We start from the raw sequence: 18,811 nt of genomic DNA on the forward strand, positions 1-18,811 counted from the left end.
TAACCCACGAATAACGCACACGACCCCCTAAGTGTCAGAGGCGCTCCGCTGGCTCAGGTTCGACAGTAAAACGACTCATTCTTTTGGTAAACCCCCCTGCTTCGCTCCATTGCTCCGTGTCACCTGCCTGGCCGGCCACAGCGAAGCCAAGGGAGGTGCGTGTCCTAACTCCGACAGGTGGCACTGCTCGGGGTTCCCCCCGCGGGCCGGTTCTCCTGGGACGAGAACCAGTTCTCTGGAAACCTAGGCGAGTTCCCTGAAACTCCGGAGTTCTAGACGTGTTTCTGGCCCACCGTGGCCTCTAAGTTCTCGAAATCGCTACAGGGCGCTGGGGAAACCCGTCGCCAAGGGCCTGCGCGAGAGCGAGCGGGGCGGAGCGATCGGGGACTGGGCGGGGCGACAGGGGCGGGGCTGAGTGATCGGGAGCGGCGAGGGGCGGGACCCGGCGGGGCGAGGCCGTCGGAGGACAGGGCGGGGCAACAGGGGCGGGGCGACCGGGGGCGGGGCCGGCGACTCCGCAGAGCGGGTCAGATCACTGTCCGCAGCTCGCCGCAGCGGGCGCTCTCCGGCGAGGTAAGGACGTCGAGGGCCGGCTGGGGCGGCCCCGGGAGTGCGTGGTCCCTGGCGGGGACGGGTCAGGACGGGGAGGTGCGCGGCGAGCGGACCCTCCTAGCCCAGGGGTGGTTTTCTCACCTCCGCGCCGCCGCGAGCGCTGGCATGCACGCCAGGTGAGGAAGCAGTCCCCTTCGGTCCAGGCAGGGAGGACAGGTGCGTGCCCCGGTGTGGCCGCGCCTTCCGGGCAGCTGCGGCCTCTCCGCCTCCCGGGCTCCGGCGTGACTTCTTGTGAGCCCTTTTTCCTCAGGTCCCGGCGCGAAGCCTCTCCGCGGCTCGGTCCGCGATGGGTTCGCCGCCCAGGGGGCGCGGCACGGCTGCTTCCTCCACTCTGCCCTGGCGGCGGCGGCAGCGCGGTCTCGAGTGGAAGTTGGCAGAACCGACTTTGTTCCACAGTTGCATGTGTGCGATTTGCCTCAGGGCGTCAAGGTCACATTTTTCCCCGCCGAGGAAATTGTTTTTGGATCTTGAAAATAGGGGCTTGGCGAATACATGTATTGGGTAAAGCTCGGGGTTCGACGTGGGAGTGTGTACTTCGCCTCAGATCTGTACTTTTGATTTGGCCCTTTTTCATGAACCAATAACTTGTTGCTGTGTATCAGGTTCAAAAACAAGCGCATCTGTTACCCTTCTTTGCAAACTGAATTTTTTTTTTTTAAACCCTTTTGAAATTTTTTGAAAGAGAGAGAAAGGTCTTACGTTCATTCCCCAAATGGCTGCAAATGGATGCAACAGAAGGTCCTGAGCCAGCCTGAAGCCAGTAGCCAGGAGCTTCCTCCTGGTCCCCCAGGTGGGTGCAGGGGCCCAAGCACTTAGGCCATATTCAGCTGTTTTCCCAGGTGCATTAGCAGGGAGCTTGATTGGAAGTGAGCTTGAGTGGAAATGGAGCAGCTTGGACTGGAACTGTTGCCCACGTAGGATGCTGGTGTTGCAGGGAGGGCTTAAGCCACTAGGCCCTAACGCAGTCCCTGAAGCTGGAATATTTGATTAGAAAGGTTGATCTGAATGCTAACTTGGAAGAACAGGATAGCTAGTGGCTAAGTCTCTGTGGGTTTGAAAGTCGTCCAAAGTAGTTATAGATTTTGTGCATATGCCTTGTATTTTTCCATTTTCTTCATAGGAAACTATGATAATTTGCTCCCTTTCAGATGATTGCTGGGGAAAAAAGAAAAAACAAAACAAAACCCACCAAAATACAAAACCCAACAAACCAACTGCTCTCCCACATACATTTTGGGGTTTAACAGTGTAGTTTGTGACACTTTTAGCTCTTTATTTGGCAAGACTCACATGTAGAATGGAATACCATGATTTGTATGAGGAAAAAAGGAGTGTGGGTAATTTTCACATTATGCATTTGAAACTATTTTTTAGTTTAGTTCCATTTTCAGTGTTTATGAAAGACTTATGTTCCCCCATACTTCATATGACCAGTGTTTTACTGCTCTTGCCACTTTGAGGATGCATACTGAGCTGTGAGGTGTTGATCTGGATTCTCACCGCAGTGGGATGTGGAGCCGTGTCAGGAGAACCTGCACATCGGTGCTGTGCTCTGGCTGACGACGCCTGTGTTCCACATAGGCCTGTGATTTAGAATTGTCACATACTCCCAAAGAGGAAAGGATATCAATGTATGGCCCAGGATTTTTTTCATTCTGTCTACCTACTTCATTCTGTATCAAGGTAGTTATGTTTCCTGAACAAGTAGCTGTGTTTTTTGTCCATGGTAAAGCTCAGAGCAGGCAACCTTTGCTCTGTGGAGGTGACCCTTGTCTGGGAGGTTGGAGGAGTATGGGCAGTGGCTGGCCCACTTTTAGGCTTGGGGACTGATGACTGGCTTCCTTGCCTGCCTTCCGGCACACAAAGTGCTGGGAACCTGGGCCTTGCGCCTTCAGCCACGCCCCTGCCTACAGGTTCCTCCTGGTTGACCGGATTGGTGCTCTCCTCCCTGGCCCAGCTCTTCCAGCTCTTTGGCTTCCACCCCAGCGCTCCCCACATTTCTACCCCTGCAGAGAATCACCATACTGTTTAGGGCGGGGAGACTTGGGCCACAGAGTAGCAGGGATGTTGGATCCTCAGCCTGGAGTGGGGCCCTCCATGTTTGCCCCATACACGCCTGCTGTTGATGATGTCACTTGTTTCAGAGCCCTTACTACACTCTCTTCGTATTTAGTCTGAAGTAGGCAAAGTAGAGTAACTGAAATTGAACCCAGGTGAGTGACCTTGGTTGGATTAATGATATAAATCAGGCATTTGAATCTGTTAGAAAGGAGTGAACTGGGGCTGCTACTTGTGACGTAATGGGTAAAGCTGCCGCCTGCAGTGCCTGCATCCCATATGGGCACCAGTTCGAGTCCTGGCTGCTCCATTTCCAATCCAGCTCTCTGATATGGCCTGGGAAAGCAGAAGATGGCCCAAGTCCTTGGGCCCCTGCACCTGCGTGGGGGACCCCGAAGAAGCTCCTGGCTCCTGGCTTCGGATTGGTGCAGCTCTAGCCATTGCAGCCAACTGGGGAATGAACCAGCGGATGGAAGACCCCTCTTTCTCTCTGCCTTTCCTCTCTTTGTGTAATTCTGACTTTCAAATAAATAAATAAATCTTTAAAAAAAAAAAAAAAAAAGAAAGGAGGGAAATAGGCCATGGGCAGTTGTAAAATTATCCTGTGCCATGTGATTATGCCACGAGGATAGCTTTTTAAATTTATTTTTAAAGGATTTTCTGTTTTTTTTTTTTTTTTTTGAAAGAGCCACACACAGAAAGGGAGAAACACTTGGAGAGAGAGAGAGAGAAAGAGAGGGACAGAGATCTTCCATCTGCTGGTTCACCACCCCTAGACAGCTACAATGGCCAGGGGTGGGCCAGGCCAAAACCAGGAGCTCCCACATGGGTGAAGGGCCCAAGCACTTGGGCCATACTCTGCTGCCTTCCCAGGCACATTAGCAGGGATGTGGATTGGAAGCAGGGTAGCCAGAACATGAATTGCAGCCCATATGGGATGCTAGCGTTGCAGCATTCTGCGATGTTGTTGCACCCTGATATGCCACAGTGCTAGCCCACATGAGAATAGCTTTGTTGAAACAGACAGAGGAGAGGGAGCCAGTAGTTGCCTCCATCTACCAACTTGTCTCCACCTGGGCTTGTCTTTTGGTTTTTTCCCTTGCTCCACCAAGCCTTCCTTAGATTGGATTATTTGTATTCATTTCCCTACTATGTTTGACTGCTCAGAGCTATGTTTGACTGCTCAGAGCTCAGATGACCATAGCTAATGTGTTCTAGATATAGAAAATGGCCTTTTATTTTGTTTAGAGGAAACAAGGTTAGAATTTTAAAAAACAAGGTTAGAATTTAAAAAAATAGATTATTAGGGGAACAAAGGTAAAAATGCTGATTTGTTGTTTTTTGGTTTTAAACTTCTATTCAAGACATTTTCGCTTTCCAGAAACTACCACTTGTAATTCTTTGGCATTTATTGCTTGTAGTTGCTATGTCTTCAGGTTTTCGATTTTAAACATTGTTAACTTCCCACTGTGGAACGTGATGAGCTGGCTCTCTTTTTCTCCCCAACCCCCAACATAAGCACAGCTTTTGTATTTTTCTGTCCTTGCAATAGTTACAGCATATTGATTAATGGTTAGGTTAATGTACGAAGGTAAGCCAAGTACATGTTTTTATTTTCCTTGCAGTTAGTAATGGCTCATCATTAATTCAACCCACAGCTCTTGGTCAGTTTTCTAAATATTCCTTCAGATACATCAGGTCTTCTGTGGATTTCATCTTCTTCAGGAGGCTCTTCCTGAGCTTTCTAGCTTGCTGTCATCTACACTGGTTGCCTTCTACACATGGGGCACAGTTGTCACTCTGAGGGTCTGCCTTCATCATCTCTCTCTCCGCATTGTGTCATCCCGTGGCATCTGTAGCTCCCTCTGTTTTGATTGAGCACGTCCTCCAGGAGCTTTCTGGAAAGAATGCATGGGGTATCTCTTGTTCTGAGATCAGGACTGCCTGAGATTCTCTATTTTCTACTTTGAGTTGATAGTTTGGCAGAGTGTAGAGTTCTGGATGGAGAGTTTGAAGGCTTTCTAGCTTGTGGTGATGCTGTTGAGAAATTCAGCACTGTTCAGATTTCCTTGTGATCTGTGTATACAAACTTGCCAGATCCTCTCTGGACCTTTGTGGGATTTTCTCTCTGTCTCCACAATCCTGAAGCTTCATGATGCTGCACCTTGCTATGGGTCTGTTTTTATCTATTATGCCTGGGGCTCTTTGAATCTGGAGACTGAACTTTTTTAGTTTGGGAAATTTGGTTACATTATTTCATTGGTAATTTCCTCCCCTCTACTTTGTTGGAGATGGAAAGTCTTGGTATCTGGTGCACAGGTGTTCACGTGGCTTTTCAGGAAGGTACCTGAACTGATATACAGAGGCACTGGAGGGTATGGGACCGGTAAGGGTTCTTTTGCTGGGATAGTGGAGTGGCAACCATGTAATTGCTCAGAGTCACTGAAGGGACCTGGAAGAATCTAAGACTTTTAAAAAGTCTCCTTATTTTTAGCTCACCCCTCTCCTCACAGAAAGTCTAGTTGTCTAGTTTCTTCAGCTTTTTGGAGATTCTGTTATATAAATCTGATTGTGTCTTGGCTTCCACTTTTCCACTTAAATGTTTTTGCCATTGTCTCTTTTCTCATTCTTTCCATCCTTGCTTGTTTATACAGTCAAGAAAAAAATTCCTTTACTGTTATTTTATTGGGCTTTCAGCAGGGAGAAAAAGTAGAGATTTTTGTTCAATTTGTCATTAGGGTCTAGAATATAAATTCCTTTAAAATTATTTATTTATTTGAGAAGCAGAGAGAGAGAGAGAGAGAGAGAGACAGAGAGAGGACGATATTCCAAGTGTGGGGCTGGACCAGGCTGAACCAGGAAGCCAGGAACTCAGTCTGGGTCTCTCACATGAGTAGCAGGGGCCCAAGTACTTGAACCATCACCTGTTGCCTCCCATAGAATGCATTAGCAAGAAAGCGGACTCAGGAGCAGGGCCAGGACTCAAACCCAGGCACTCTGATACGGTATGCATTCAGCTGACAACTTAACTTCTAGGCTGAATGCCAGTTCCATAGAGTATAGATTTCTTAACCAGCCTCTACCTAGAGACTAGTGTGGTTTGGTCATGGCGGTGTGCTGCCATTTTCCCTGTTTCTACCCATGGTACATATTTTCCAATCAGCCTGGGCATATCTTCATGCTAAGCCTCACATTTGTACACCACTCTGCATCATGTCCAGTTGGTCACATTGCCCTGGGAAGCAAAACCCATCTGGATCCCTCGCTTTAGTTAGGTGTGTGGCTCACTGCTCATTCAGCTCTTGTTGCCATTTCTTGTGTTCACTGCCTCTAGGAAGACTCCTGTCACACTAGCCTTGGGATGCCTTACTTTCAGGGAAACTCAGCTTATGCTGTGGAAGATGGGCCTAATGTAGGTGGTGCCCACGTGGCCTCTGTGGAGGTCATCATTTCCTTCTGGGGGCTGCCTTCTCACGTGCTGCTTTCCCAGCAGCAGCACCCTCTTCCCGTTTTCAGGCTCATGCCCTTCTTGGAATGTGCAGCAAGTTCCTGTTTCGGGCTGGGCCAAGCAGAGGTGACCGACCCACTCTGCTTTTCGCCGGTGATTGCAACTTTCCCAGCCCTGTTTTCCTAGTTGAGTCCTTCTTCAGGCTCCCTGCGTGCAGAGCGACTTGCTAGCATTCTCTCCCCCAGCTGTACAGCACTGCCATGCTTTATAGCTACACACAGAGTGCGCTTCCACTGAAGTTGGGAGAGCATTGTTCCCAAAGCTTCCTACCTGCAGCAAAAGCAAAGCTTTGTGTTTCCGTGGTGCTGGATGCTAAACCCCTGGGCTGGCCATTGCTACAGTGGAGGAGCTGCAGTAGTGACTTTATCTCAGAGAGGTGACAGGGAAGGAGAAGTGCCTAGAAAAGGCTTAGTCATCCAGTATTGTGACTAAGCACCATTGTGCACAAAAGCTAGGCCGGGGCGTCTGCCAGGTTCATCCTCCCAGTGTTTCAACATGCCTCTTTCCCTTTCCCAAAAGGGACCTTTGAAGCATTGCTCTTTCCATGCCATATAGTTTTGCTCTTAGGTGCTACATTTTGCTTTTATTTTATTGAATTTTTAAACATTTTTATGTATTTGAAAGGCAGAGTGACAGAGTCAGAGGCAGACAGAGAGAGATGTTTCATCTGCTGATTCATTCCCCAAGTGCCTTCAACAGCTGAGCCTGGGCCAAGCTGAAGCCAGGAGCTGGGAACTTCATTCAGGTCTCCCATATGGTTGGCAGGGGCATCTACTTGAGCCATTACCCACTGCTTCATAGGTGTGCATTAGCAGGAAGCTAGAGTTGGAAGCAGAGCTGGGATTCAAACCCAGATACTCTGGTCTGGGATGCAAGTATCCAAATGGTGTCTTAACTGTTGTGCCAGAAACCAGGCATGATGTGCTAAGTTTCTTTTTTACAGGTTTATTTTCTTCATTTGAAAGGCAGAGTTACAGAGAGACAGAGAGATCTTCCATCCTCTGGTTCACCCCCCAAATGGCCATAACAGCTAGGGCTGGGCCTGACCAGAGCCAGGAGCCAGGATTTTTTTCCAGGTCTCCCACATGGGTTCAGGGGCCCAAGTACTTGAGCCAACTTCTGCTGTTTTCCCAGGTGCATTAACAGAGAGCTGGATCAGAACCAGCACCCCTATGGGATGCTGGCATTGCAGGAGGCAGCTTTACCGGCCATGCCCCATGCTGGCCCCAGTTCTTTTTTTTTTTTTTTTTTTTTCACTCTAAGTTTTTTTCTGTTGTTCCAGCCAGAGAGTGAAGGTTCCAGGGAAAGCGTTCCTAATAAGCAGATGTTTGATAAATGTACTAATGAATTTTGGACACTTTGCAGTTAAGAAAACCAGATAATTCTGGACACTTTACAAAGGAAGAAAAATATTCGGTCATGATTCTTCAAGTTCTGTTTAACAATCACTACATTCTTGATTAGATTTTCACTTCACTTTGGTTCTGTAGACAGCCACAGGGCACTAAGTTTAAGTTTTTCCAAGTGTATCATTCCTCACATGACTTAGAAATATTCCTCACTGGCAACATTCTGGAAAGGACAGCCCATATTATTATTGTTGTTGTTACTTTCCATCCACGTAGTTCTTCTTGGTGTTCTGTTGCATTTGTCTTGGTTTTTAAGGCCAAGAAGAATGACTTTTGAAGGAGAGAGGGAAGAATATTTTGCTAAGTGTTACATTTCTAAAGGAGGAAGAGCTTTTATTTATTTTTTTGCATCTTTTCTAACTGTATGTCATTTATTTAAAGGGTTAAACACTTTTGAAATGCTTAGCTGCAGACTATCAAAGAGACTCATTTTAAATTGTCCTGTGCTATATGAAACACAGTACAAAACTCTCTGTCAAATATCCTACTCCCTTTCTTTCTCATTTTTGTGAAATTCCACCCTGACTTAGTAGGAGGAAAATGTAACTTTTTCTTTCTACCCTACATGGAACTGCAGCGGTGTCTTTCCTGTTCCTGTCACCTCAGGAACTCTCATGTCCTCATATATTCTCCAGTATTGTGTTTCACCACAACTTTTGGGATCTCCACATGATTGCTTCAAAAATGAAACCGTGGCTTTTTTTTTTTTCCTACAGAGGAATGATTTCAAAGTTCATTTTTCTGCCAAGATGATTTAAACATGCAGTCAAATTAGTTTTGCCAATAGAGTTATTTTTGTTTCATAGAAGGCAATGAGTTTCTTTTCCGTTTTCTGTTGTGGGTGTTAAAAGTGCTTGATACTTTAACCATGTAGAGAAACAAATACTATTTAACTGGGTTATGAATACTAACAGATGTAAATTAGTTATACATACTTTTAAGTTTATTTTCTGGTATGTCACTTTCTTTATCATGTGTGAGATTATTTTAAAAAGTCCGAAGGAGGGGTAGGCAAGTACTTGGGAGAGTGGTTAAGCTGATGCCTGGGAAGCCTGCATCTCACATTGGCATGACTGGTTCAAGTCCTGGCTCCTACACTTTTGATCCAGCTTCCTGCTAATGTGTACCCCAGGAAGCAATAGGGATAGCTGTTGTACTGACTCCCTGCCACCCACATGTGGGAGACGTGGCTGGAGTTCTTGACTCCTGGCTTCTGCCTGACCCAACCCTTTCTGTTGCAGACATTTGGGGACTGAACCAGGGGATGGAAAATCTGTCTCCATCTATCTGTCTGTTTCTTTTTCTCTGCCTTCCAAATAAAATGAAAATTAGTAAAAGTTGATGAATAAATGGAATTAATAAGTTTATTTGGTGCAAATAAGTTCGAAAGCTATGCATAGTTTTTTATAACACTAAATTTTTATAAACTTTTTGAAGATCCCTTTTTTGCATGGATTTCAAAGGCTTTGCATCAAACCATATTTTAATTCCATTTTTCATGAACTTTTTGAAGACCATCTGTCTTTAAACCAGTGAGAGAAGCCTTACATCAAAGTTCTTTTTTTTATTTTTTAATTCTTTTAAATCTTTTTTTTTTTAAGAAAGATTTATTTATTTATTTGAAAGTCAGAGTTACAGAGAAGGAGAGGCAGAGAGAGAGAGAGAGCGAGTGAGCTACTGGTTCATTGTCCAATTTGTCATAACGGCTGTAGCTGCACCAATCTGAAGCCAGGAGGCAGGAGCCTCTTCCGGGTCTCACACATGGAATGGAACCGGTGCCCATATGGGATGCCGGCACTGCAGGTGGCTGCTTTACCTGCTACACCACAGCACTGGCCCAGAAAGTTCTAAGTTGTAGGATGTTAGCAGGAAGATGTTTTCTGGGCTTGGAGCTGTTGACAGATCCTCCACTTCCCTCAGACCAAGGCTATATCTCCGGGTGCCATTGAGATTCTCAGACTTCTGTGCTCCTTGGACTCACTGCCATCATTAAAAATACATTGTTATTATTTGTAGAATTTTATATATATTTATTGTTAAAAATGTAAACAATACTGAAACTTACAAAGAAGAAATGCAAAATAACCCCAGCACCATTCCAGAGAGAATCTTGGCAAAAGCCTTCTCCTTCATCTGTTTCATTGTTTAACTTGTTAAAAGTCTTTAGCATATTTCTAGAAAATAATTAACACAAGGAGTATATGTGCAATTATTTATGTGATTCCAAATTCTGTAAACTTTATTTATATACATGCAATTACTTTATGAAGTTATAATTAGTTCATGTCTAATGCTCTTTGAGTAGCATTATTTCATACTTGAACAAGTGTTTTCTTATAGGAATTATTATCATTTTTAATTACTAGGTGATAGTTTGTCATGGTAATATCCAATGGTGTTTTGAGCCACTAGCAATTGTTGGACATTTAGATAGCTCCCCCACCCCCTTTCTGGTTTAGTTAGTAATGTTGTTATACATTTTTATATCAATCTGGGGTTAAGGATTAACTTTTAATCAGTGTCAGAAGGACACAAAATAATGATTAAAAAAAACTTGTTATCAATAGAAAGGCATATAAAAGGTCTAATGTCCTCTTTTTTTTTGTTGTTGTTCTTTTAGATCAGTGGTATCTCCCTTTTGTAAATGAGGATAGAAGGTTTAGTCAGTCACATACCCAGTTATATAGGTCATATAATAAAGTTGAAAGAACCTGTCAAGTCCATTTACAGGTCTGTGTTCTTGTTGGTAAAGTCTAGCCTCATTTTATTTTATTAGATGTCTGGTAGGAAAAGCTCCTCAGATCAGTAATAATGTGAAGAAGTATTACTATGGTAACTGCAACTGCTTTTGACCTCTATACCTGATCTGGGGTTTGTGAACCTGTCTGTGAGCTGGAAAGGCATTGGGAAACTCCAACCCTCCTGCCCACTTCCCCATTCCTGACTGCATAAGGAAACAGGTGCAGTAAGTAAGGTATGCAGAGCAACTAATAGCATTAGAGAATTTTATTTTTGAATGTAGTTTCTTGATATAGAAGTAGAGTAGAGTGAATTCCTGCTCAGATTATTTCCTGGACATCTTTCTAGAATTTGTGTTCTGATGTTGAAATCCTTGGCTACCTTTCTCAGTCAGCTGTTAGCTGTTCCCATGTTTCAGGTGTTGCATCTATTAAACAAAGCAGAGTGACATGTAATTAATAGTCCACTTCAGAAAGACTCATGGCCTAATGCTTGTAAAGGACTTTGAGCCTTTCTGAGTGTGTTTTACACACATTCATGAATAATGAGATGGCTTGCTCTGTTTGGCGAAGGGCATCTCTATTATGCCCCTTTTATAGATGAGAAAAGTGAGCCTCATGGAGAACAATGACTTGCCAAGAATCAGAGGGTAAATTTGATGTAGTGTCTAAGGAATCTTGTACTTTGTAGAATAAGTGGGATTTAAAACAAATTCTGCATGAGTATATGTGTGGGGAAAGTGGATTTATACCGGTTTAAGCAAATACAACATTTTGGGGGGCTAGACTACACCTTTGTAAGGGGCAATCATGTTTGACAAATTCTAAATAAGGGAAGCTAAGGATAAACTGTGATTTTCAAAGTGAGATTTTCAAAGACTATGTAATGAATTGGGTCAGTGGGAGATTAGGATAAATATTTTAAAAAATCAGGACTTGAAGGGAGATGGAAAGAGAACGAAGGATAGGTATACATGGATGTTTCTCAGGATACAGATGTGACTGAACTAGTCTATTATGATATTAAAAAGTGACACAGAAGAGGAAGTACACAGTGAATTTCAAGTTCTCAGTCAACATGAACCTTTTGAGTACTGAAAAGCAAGACTGCTGATCTCAAGTCTCTGCAAAATGGCAGGGAGTGGTAGAGAATACATGTGGGTAAAATGAATCCATGGGTACATGCAGATGTACATGCCAGCTTTTGACTCAAGAAAGTTTCAGTTATTATAAACTCTTGGGTGAAGACATTCACTCAGTATATGGCTTAGCACAAAAATGCTAACTCATCCTTAGCTCTTGTCACAAAAAATTCAGAAATGCCAACTTACATGTTTTCATGATATTTCAGCATCTGAGCTAGTTCCTGCAGCTTTCATCATCATGGACTTAGAGAAAGCACGTAACTTTATCAGTGGCATGGAAGACTGAGTAAAATACTCCCAACCAACTCTTCAGTCTGGAAAACAAAGAAGAGACATGTGGACAGGGTGTACCCTCATGTATCATGGCAAACCAAACTGAATAATACAGGAGGGACCATTCATTTGTAGCTTCTTTAGTTCCCAATAATACACATTCCGAATATTTACAGGGCCACGTGATGCACCAGGCATCATGCCAGGCCCTTTCGCTGGATTATCATGTTGAATCGTGCTGATGAGCTCTGCTAAGCTCTACTCACCTCTCTGTGTTCCTCTCCTCTGCCTGTCATACTTTCCCTCCTGGTAAACAGTTAGACAGCCTGGAAGGAAATATAAACATCTGATTCAAACAAAGCTGAAGCAATCAATTCCTGTGGTGTCACCCCAAACCCCTAAAGATCATAAGATATTTTCATAGCAGTGCTGTTGAAATTTCCTGTGAACCACATATGTCATTTAAAACTTTCTTCTTTTTTTAAAGATTTATTTTATTTATTTGAAAGACATAGTTACAGAGAGGCTAATTGAGAGAGAGACAGAGAGAGATGGAGGTCTTCCATCCACTGGTTCACTCCCCAGATGGCCGCAATGGCCAGAGCTGCCTGAAGGCAGGAGCCAGGAGCTTCTTCCGAGTCTCCCGCGTGGGTGCAGGGGCCCAAAGACTTGGGCCATCTTCCACTGCTTTCCCAGGCCACAGCAGAGAGCTGGATTGGAATAAGAGCAGCTGGGACTAGAACCGGTGCCCATATGGGATGCTGGCTCTTCAGGCTAGGGCCTTAACCTGCTATGACACAGCACCAGACCCCTGTGTGTGAAACCACATATGTCATTTAAAACTTCCTAAAAACTGGATTAAAGAAGGAAAAAGCGGTAGGTGAAATTATTTTAATAATATATTTTAGACAGCCCAATATATAAAAATATTATAGTTTTACCATCTGATTATATAAAATTATTATTATTTTTTGACAGGCAGAGTGGACAGTGAGAGAGGTAGAGACAGAGAAAAAGGTCTTCCTTTTTTTCCGTTGGTTCACCTTCCAATGGCTGCTGTGGCCGGCGCGCTGCGGCCAGTGCACTGCGCTGATCTGAAGCCAGGAGCCAGGTGCTTTTCCTGGTCTCCCATGCCAGTGCAGGGCCCAAGGACTTGGGCCATCCTCCACTGCACTCCCCGGCCACAGCAGAGAGCTGGACAGGAAGAGGAGCAACTGGGACAGAATCCGGCGCCCCAACCGGGACTAGAACCCAGTGTGCCGGTGCCGCAGGCGGAGGATTAGCCTAGTGAGCCGCGGTGCCGACCTGATTATATAAAATTATTAATGAGATACTAAAACTAACTCAGGAGCAATATCATATAATATATTATGTTTTGTAATACAATGGATAGAGTGAAATGTAGTTCTATCAAATCATAGAATTGTGATCAACAGAAAAATGTTTTATACTGCTTCAATTTTAAATTTCAAATTAATAAATTTTTTAAAGAGATTTTTATTTATTTGAGAGTCTGAGTGTCAGAGAGAGCGAGCGAGCTTCCATCCACTGGTTCACTTCCCAGATGACCACAATGGCCGGAACTAGGCCAGGCCAAAGCCAGGAGCCAGGAGCTTCATCTAGGTCTTTCACATGCGTGGCAGGGATCCAAACACTTGGCCCATCTTCTGCTGCTTTTCCAAGGCCATTAACAGGGAACTGGATGGGAAGTAGAACAGTTGGGACTCAAACCAGTGCCCATATGGGATGCTGGCATTGCAGGTGATGACTTTACCTGCTTTGCCACAACACTAGCCCCCAAATTCAAATTTTAAAACATTAAGGAAAATTTTAAAAAGTTAATTCTTCAGTTTCACTAGCTCATTTCAAATTCCCAGTGATTACTTGTGTGGGGTGGCTATGATATTGAGCAGCACATCTCTTTACCAAAGGTATTCTTTCTCTCCAGAGGCCCAAGAACTGTGATGCCCACCCTATTCCTTTGACTCCCCTCAGCCCCCTTCTTATTTTCCTTGCCTGTGTACAGGACTGCCATGTACAGTTATGCAGGTTATATACTGTAAAATTCTGGGATATCATTTACATTTTGCTTATATGCTGCAACAATTTTTTAGGAAGATGGAAATGAAGTTTGTAAGGGAAAAGGTGCATTTCCCTCTTTCATGCAAAGGCATGTTTTTGGGAATCGAGTGAGTAGGTAGCTGTGACCCTTCTGTGTCTTCCTAGGATTCCAGTGGTTGGACCCAATGCATTGTTCTGTTATATGCCTAGCACAATCCCAGCATCCTCTGAAAGTGTAGAAGCAGCCTCAGTCAACCTCTTCTCTCCCAGAGGTAGTGTCACAGAGCCCAAGTCACGCATGGGGGAAATTTACCTTGGAGCTCTTGAGTCTTATTCATAATTGTACTTCTGGTGCCTAACACATTTATTGGTTTGAATTGGTATCTTGGCTTTGACTTGTGGACCTTTGGCTTGTGTCCTGAGTTGCCCTTAAAGAAATCTGATGCAGGGGTGATTTGTCTAAGTGCTGACATGGCTCTCTCTTTTACCAAGTCACAACTTACCCATCATGTGGTAGGTACCCTTGTTCTAATAATACTAATTGTCATTATTGCTAATAATAGCTACCATTGATTAATCTCTTTGTGTCAAGCACTGCACTTGCAATTTATGCGCATTATTTCATTTAACCTTCAAAAACATCTGTAGGTGGTAGGTACTTTTATTACTCCCATTTTGCAATAAGGAAACTGAGGCACTGAGAAATTAATTAATTTGCTTGAGGTCATTTAGCTAAGCTATTAAGTGTCAAAGCTGATGTTTAAAACCAGTTCTGACTTCAAAGCCGCTCTGTGCTTTGAGTCCCAGGACTGGGCTCCCCATTTTGGTGTCTGGGGCCTTACCTACAAGTGACCACATTGGAGTGGACTTACTGTTAGCCAGGACTTCCTTTCTTTGGAACGACTATCCCCAGTGCTTGTGGTTTTTTATTTTTTTGGGGGGGAGTGGGGGTTGGGAGTTGACATTGACCCCGGGAGTGGTCATGTGAGTCAGCTTTGGCCAGTCTGAGCAGTTCTTCCATCTGCCCAAGTGATTGGCTCAGAGGTTAGCACATGACCCAGGCTGGCTCAGCCAGGCTTCCTGTTCTGCTTGCACTAGGAAGAAGGTGCTCTTTTCCTCTGGGATTTTTTGCTGGTAGAGTGATGTAGCTGGTGCTCCCGTGACTGTCTTCCCCTATTCTGTGGGGAAGCTGTTGTCAGTAGAGAGACTGAGGCCATCCTGCAGTGAGAAGTTGCACTGTACAGAGGCATCCTTTGATGGCTAGGGTTTTGCTGTGCCTGGAGCATCCTGGCACTTCCTGATTATGTGAGCCCTAGTACATTCTTTTTGTTTGCTTAAGTATAGTTACTTACATTTGAAAATACCTGGCCTAATATACAGGCTTTTCAGAAAATGAGTATTTTGGTTCTCCATTGCCATTCTCTGTCTACCCTTTGGACAAGCCTGCTGTGTCTTGGTTTTTGGTGCCTGAATGGTGCCTGGAGCCCTTTGATCCCTGTACATGCTGTATCTGTTCAGCTCGCTCTTTTTTCCCTTATCAGCCCTTTCCCACTGAGAGGAGGTCCACACCCAGTTCCTCCTGCCCCTCCTGCCTGCCTCCATGGTATAGCCCACACACGTGGTTCTGGGTGGGATAAGGAATGTGCTATGAGTGAAGCATTTGAGAAATCTGTTCTTCATAGACTTCACAAAAATTACTCATTGGCTTACCCTTTGAATGCTGATCAAAGACTACTGAATGCTGAACTCATCTGGCCTCTGAAACCACCTTGGATCTCAGCCAGCTGAGGCCAGGCCTCAGTTATCCCAGCCGTTCTGCTCAGCCGCCTGCTTATGGACTCTCAGCCCTCTCCGTGATACTGACCTCCCATGCTTCTGCTGGCTTCCTTCCCAGATCTTTCCGGTGGCCCTCTGAGAGCATTGTTCCATTGTGAATCAGTTCTCCCACACCCTAGCCTCCTCACAGGGTGAAAACACTCCCTTCTCTCTGTACTGTGGCCTCCTGCTGGATCCCCTTGGCGGCTCCCACAGCATCACTTTTCTGCCCTTTTGCAAAAACTCTCTCTTTTAGGGTTCAAGCCGTTCATGCAAGTACCCTCCTAGTCGCTCCTTTTGCAGCCAGTTTCTTGGTCCTTCTCTCTGATTGACTCACTGCTTCATGGCCTTCTCTCCTAACTCTGCTATCTTTGTGTTCATACAACTAATTTTGTAGTTGCCTTGGGGATAGCTCATGGGAATAGTTGATTGTGGTGGGGGTGGAAAACAAAGGCAACTTCATAAAAGAGATGACCTGTGTTAGGGACTTGGAGAAATGGATAGGATCTCAACAAGCAGATAAAGAGAGAAGTGCATTCAAGCAGAGAGAACCATGTTGGCCAAGGCAGAAAAATCGGAAAAGGCCTGGTGTGCTTGTCTCTTGACTGAGTATTGGGAAACAGGTGGTAGGAAAGGCAGAGGGACACACGTTAGATTGGACATGATTCTGTTTACTTAAGATTAAGGAGTGAGCTAAGGAAGATCCAAGGGGAAGAAAATAAGAGAACACAGCCTCCATTGTAAAAGGGAGAGGAGTGGGATGATGATACTGTACATGATAACAGCAGAGCTTTTTGGAGTGATTGTAGAAGGGGAGGAGGAGTAATTAAAGCAGGTGAGAAAGTTCAGGGGCTGCCGTTTGCCTTGATGGTGAAGATGCCCACTCCCATGTCATGTTCCTGATTCCAGCTTCCTGCTAATGCAGACTCCAGAGGGCAGAGCTGTTGGCGCAAGTAATTGGGTTCCTGCCGCCCATGTGGGAGACTAGAATTGGGTTCTTGGCATCTGGCTTCAGCCCTGGCCTAGGTTTCCATGTGTAGGCATTTGGGGTTTGAACCAGTGATTGGGAGCTCTGTTTCTGTCTCTCAAATAAATAATTTATGTTTTTTAAAAAGATTTACTTATTTATTTGAAAATCAGAGTTACATACAGAGAAAAGGAGAAGCAGAGAGAGAGAGGTCTTCCATCCGCTGGTTCACTTGGCTGCAACAGCCAGAGCTGTGCCGATCTGAAGCCAGGAGCCAGGAGCTTCTTCCAGGTCTCCCACATGGGTGCAGGAGCCCAAGGACTTGGGCCATCTTCTACCGCTTTCCCAGGCCACTAACAGAGAACTGGATTGCAAGTAGATCAGCCAGGACTTGAACGCCCATATGGGATGCCAGCGCTGTAGGCGGTGGCTTTACCCGCTATGTCACAGTGCCAGCCCCAAATAATTTATGTTTGAAACAACAGTTTATAATTAGAAAATGGGCTGTAGAAAGAAGAGATAGTAGAAGAGGAGGTCAAAGGATTTGCAGGACAGACTGGTTATGAGGGAGCAGGGTCATGGGCAGAAGAATGAGGGTATGATACCTGCTGCTTAGGAGGAAGGAAAGATTGAAGTCATGTCTAGTGATGGGAGACTGAAGATAGGATGCTGGGAGACAACAGCTACATGCTAGATATTAATCAGATCGCTTGGGCTTCTCCTTACCTTATGAATAAATAGTAAGAGAGTTTATTTCTTGATAGTAAAAATTACTTAAATTATAATAGCTTAAGATATTTTCCAAATTATGTTTTATAGAATATTACAACTCTGGTTCAAGGGAATAGAAGGAGTTCTAAGATCTTACAAGGTTGGGAAATGAATTCTGTGTGATTCACAGAACCTATTCACATATTAAAGACTCTGAGAAATGCATACGAGAAGCCAGTTTGATGCTATTTTGCCCAAGTTTTCTCAACTGTCTTGTCCATGCAGTCATTTATTAAGCAAGCATGCCATAAGCACATGCCATGATATGTTTTGAGCATGTTGCGAGCCCCATTTCCACAGTAGAGCATACAGTCTGCCAGTGCCCCTGTGTTTAGAAGATTATAGTCTGTTTGAGTGCATGTTATCACTTCAGAGGCCCTGATGTTGTGAGGAACATGATTCTGGAAGCCTTGAGTTTAGGGATTTGGACAGTCTTTTGTACTCTGGACCAGAATGGTGTGGAGCAGTCACCTGTCTCTATTTTACATCAACACCTCCACCTTTTCACGCAGTGTTTCCCGCATTTCCTGCCTTGGGCATGCACAGAGCTCATGACAAGGTAACTTTCAGGTCGGGAAGTTGGTGACTCATCCAAGGTCACCCAGCTAGTAAGTTGAAGAACTAGAGCCACAAACTCAGCTCTCCTGGCGCTAAGTTCTAGGTTTATTCCATTTTGTGATGAGAAAGCACAATTTGAAATGCTTGAAATTGACAAACTATAAGGAGACTAAGCAGGTTGAGTGAGACACTGCTGGCCATGCCAGTGTGATCAGTACTGTCAGGGCTGGCTTAGGCATCACCCCACTACCACTCTCACCATCATCGTTAACACTGAGAACTGCAGTCCATGTATTATGCTAAGTATCTTATATATTTTCACAACTTCATGAAGTAGTGCTGTTGTTGTGTTTTATAGATTAGGAAGCAAGTTTAGAGAGGTGAGTAATGTATCTGTGTGCGCATAGCTGGACAGGAGCAGAGCCAAGTTTCCATTCTAGACTGTTTTCAGAATTCAAACTCTTACCTTTGCTGTAATCAAGTGAAATGTTTTCTCTGGTTCAACACTTGCCTCTCAGAACCGGTTTGTTTTTTCTCCTCCCCATTTCAGCTTCCTAGCTCTTCCTGTTGGTAAAACCTGAGCCCAGATAGGATCTGATTCATTCATTTACTCCATGAGTGAGGAGGCATTTATCACGTATTTTATAAGTGCCTACTGTGTGGAGGAATGGTTCTAGGAGATGAGGAGCCAGCAGTGAATACACCGACAAGGTTTCTGTTCCTGTGGCCCTTAGAGCATACTAACAGCCTTGAAACATTTTTGTTCAGTTACCGTGAATCTACTTTGCTGCTTTGCTAATTTAAGATGTCAGTGTCTACTCATGTAATTCATTCTGTGAATGGAAACCACCCCTGTCACCATTCTACCTTTAGAGCTTTCTGATTTAGCAGAAATA

General features: G+C 44.6%; 1 protein-coding gene across 1 annotated transcript in view; it reads left to right on the forward strand.

Moving 5' to 3' along the window:
- Positions 1-492: 492 nt before the first annotated feature.
- Positions 493-18,811, forward strand: part of TEC (tec protein tyrosine kinase) — a 113,862-nt gene continuing 95,543 nt past the window's right edge. Inside the window, exon 1 of the mRNA XM_062212703.1 lies at positions 493-573. The gene's annotated coding sequence lies outside the window, so the exon portion shown is untranslated. The remainder of the gene's footprint in view (positions 574-18,811) is intronic.

This window comes from Lepus europaeus, chromosome 16 (genome assembly GCF_033115175.1).
Source record: "Lepus europaeus isolate LE1 chromosome 16, mLepTim1.pri, whole genome shotgun sequence".
Lineage (NCBI taxonomy): Eukaryota > Metazoa > Chordata > Mammalia > Lagomorpha > Leporidae > Lepus > Lepus europaeus.